Consider the following 4,011-nt stretch of genomic DNA (forward strand, 5'->3'; position numbering starts at 1 on the left):
TAGTCACGTGATCTCGCTGACGCAACAGTATCTTAAAAAAACTTGCCTGATGAATAATTTAGAATATTAAATTATAGCATCAATGTTATATATTTTAAATGATATATAAATACTGGTTCACTCTGATGATCTGGATAGTAAAAGACAAAAAAATCATACTTACAAAATACTTTATATACTAAAAAAGCCTGGTCTTGTTTTTTTTTTTTTCAATTTGTCCATGTCTAGGGTTACTGATGAGGGGTAGAATTCCCCGAAATCAGTATGAACTGATTTTGTTTCTTACTTATTTTTACTACAGACTGTTTCGCCATAACTAATATTCAACTTTGTATTGAACAGTTCAATGGATAATGATACCAATAGATCAAACATTTTTTGAATTATGACAAGCTGAACCGTGCGAAGGAGTAATTGCAAAACAATTACACCAGGAACATATCATTTGGAGATTTAAAAGGTAAGGTTGTAAAACCATGCAAACTTTTCCGCACGTGCCCTGCAATGCTTCTAAATAGTTGTCACAGTTTTTTTTTCATTAATTATTAGGATTATTTGTATAGTGGTCTGTTATACGAAAAGTGAAAGTTACCTGGATAACATGAGCCTACATGGCAGCCTCCAGTTGACAACGTGTTATAAAATATTACTGGAGACTGATTTGTTATAGGTCAAAGTAAACATTGTAGCGTGTAGCATATATATGCATTGGAACCCGTGGAAAGAGAGCAATATTAAAAACTTTTTAATAATTTAAAGGCTACTGCTCCTGCTTTTTTCAAATATAACTAGAGGCGCAGGGAAGTACATCAGACAAGCTTCAAGATTGTCCAAAATGCAGGAGCTTCGGAGAGTTTTAATTTCGCCTAGACTGCCTTATAGCTTCCCCCCTCCCTCCAAGTAATTGTTTCTTCCTACGCATTTGTGTAATAATGCAAATAGTTTATACATTACTCAGATTTTTTTCGGGGGGGGGAAGCAAATAGTTTATAGTAAACAATTTTTTTAAAAATAAAAGTAGAGTCTCAAGTTACCTTCAGATTATACAAATTAATTCAGCTATCCTTAAGGCACTGCTGTCCAAAGTTCCCCCATAACTGGGGCAACTGGAGACAGTAATAATAATAAAAATATTAATTAACCTATTCGGCGTGACCAGTTGGTTACCACTCATGTAAAGCTGATTTGATATGTGATATTTTCAGGCAAAACCAATTTCCTTACAAGTATCAGATATGCAAACCACCAAATAATTGCAGTTTCGATTAATAAATAAAGGAAGTTTGTTTGTGTTTTGAATTTCGCGCAAAGCTACACTATCTGCACTAGCCGTCCCTAATTTAGCAGTGTAAGACTAGAGGGAAAGCAGCTAGTTATCACCACCCACCGCCAACTCTTGGGCTACTCTTTTACCAACGGCTGAAAAGGCGAGCATGTTTGGTGGGACGGGGATTCGAACCCGCGATCGTCAGAGTGTGAGTCGAGCGCCCTAACCACCTGGCCATGCTGGGCCAAATAAAGGAAGTCTCTGCAGTTGATAACTTGACTGAGTTTTAAGTTGCGAGAGAAGTAAACAGAGTGGACAAGTTTGAAGGACAGTGAAAACAATCTTTATTTAGGCAAAAAATAACAAAAAAAAATGTGCATACCTATGTAGGCAAGTGAACGATCACTTTTTTTGGATTAGTAAACAGTTCGTCAGCTTTTCGTCCCTTTAGTTGAATCTCTTGTCAGACTAGTCACGATGAAAATCAAGTACAACTGAACCAAGAAAGCGCACTTGAATTCAACAAGTAAAATCGCTTTCTTTGTCCAGTCAACAGTATCACCTCGTGCCATTTGCTCTCTCACAGTATTGGTCGGCTGTTACATTTTGTCGATGTCATACTCGACCAGTAAAGAACATTACAGTGCCATTCCTTTTAACCCGGATGCTATGTATTACTGCAATATCCTCTATATACTATAGAGAAGAAAATAAGCGAAGGTAATCTTAACGTTCTATGTCAGTAAAGCACTTAGAAAACATATAATGTGCATGCATATCACACATATACTAAAAAGTTGAAGTAATTTTATCCTGATTCATACAGTATCTTTTGAATTATTTCGAAAACTTAAACAAACAAACACACACACACACACAAAACCTCTGAAGTAACTCCTGTTTACGGTATTTTCAAATAATTTGGGTTTTAAGTGACTTTTCGTTGATCATGCTGTATTTCACAAGTTTCTTCCCTGAGTTAAACGTTTTCCTATTCATAGAATTTTGAGTAACTTTGTTATTATTTTAAACATAGGATAAGAAGACATTTCTCTGATTTACAAATAACCGGCTTATGGAGAGAGCATCTCTCAGGTGTTGAATGCGCACCTGCATATCGAATTTCAAATTCAACAATATTTTAATATTCACATTTTATCATTACTTAACATTTGTTTAATGCAGTTCACAAGGAAAATGAAAATAATTACAACTTTCATTTCTGCGTAGCTCCATGGAGTCTCGCATGTAAACATCGCATTTATTGTTTTTAAAATCTTAATACTGCTAATGTCACTGTCGAGAAAGACAAACAATATAGACAAACTCAACGAAAATATTAGGAATCTGAAATTAGATCTAAAGTCGAAAAATATTTACTTTAAGATTTCCTAGGTTCCAAACACAAGATGAAAAGTATCGGTAACCCATTGGATTTCATCCATTTGAAGTGCTTCGATGAGTGCTTTCACAATAATGGCTTAAATACCGTTTTAACCATCTGAAGAAATTGCAATCTTTAACTTAAAACGCTTCGAAAAGGCAAAAAAAAAAAAAAGTTTTGATTCCCCGAATAAAGTTATTCATAACTTATCTAGCTATACACTGAGGGAAATAGATAAAAATGTTTTATTTTGGGGTTTGAGATATTCTCTTGTACCGGGAAAACTACGGCATCGTGATTATCTGGCTCCTTTTGAACTCTTGTTGGAAAACTCAAAACTTGTGATGATTACTCACCCTGCAACAAAACCTTCAATAACGTTATTATACATATCAGTGGCATCAACCTCTTGGGGTTACAATCCTATAATTTCGGGCTCAAACGTTTTAACATTGGCAAACAAGCTCAAATCCAACGGTAATATTGCCATTACTAAACCAGATGGAGGAAACAGCACAATTATTTTGGATAAAGAAGACTACATTGACAATGTAATACAGATAATTGGTAAAATTACCAAGTCTTATAGGCTATCGAAAGACCCTACTGTTTCAAGAGAAAACAAACTGGTTAAATTTCGACTAAATTTGAAGAAACTAAAGTCTAGACAATAATACTAGACCAGTTGGTTCCCACACTGGCAAGTTTTACAGGCTACCTACGATTGACAAGTCTGATTGCCCCATTAGACCTATTGTTTCCAACATAGGTTGTTTTAATTACAGGCAAAGTATAATATTTATAGCCTTCAATCTTAATTAGTTACAGAGTTATCAATTAGAAAATCAGACCCCTCTTACCACGCCCACCTGCCAATCCTCCCTTTCAGAACTTGCCAATAGTTTTCTCTAACTTTTAATCCTATATTATGTATAATCAATAGAAAACCAATGGTTCGCCTTTAAAATGGCGTATTATTCAACTTTCTGTTTTTTCTCAATAGAAAATTTTATAGTTTCGGTTTCAGTTTCACTTTTGTTCCCACAGGAAATATATCGAACAGCTTAGCGTTTGTGGCATAGTTAGAAAGCCAGAAAAATTGTAATAGTTATGGGACATATTATGCTTTTTGCGTGCTATCATTCAGTGTTCTTTCGAGCATTATTCAATTGAATAAATAATACTTTAGTGAAGTAGTACCATTAGCATAAAAAAGTAGGGTTCAAGGGAATACCTATTATTGTAGGATATATCTGGTTGACTTCTAGCATCAAGAAAAAACCATCCCATAAAACGGTAGTGCGCGTGCGAACGCGTTTTCTTGTTATACACGTTATATTTGCTCTAAGTATGCAGGATA

This window comes from Limulus polyphemus, unplaced genomic scaffold, assembly GCF_000517525.1.
Source record: "Limulus polyphemus unplaced genomic scaffold, Limulus_polyphemus-2.1.2 Scaffold371, whole genome shotgun sequence".
NCBI classification, from domain to species: Eukaryota; Metazoa; Arthropoda; class Merostomata; order Xiphosura; family Limulidae; genus Limulus; species Limulus polyphemus.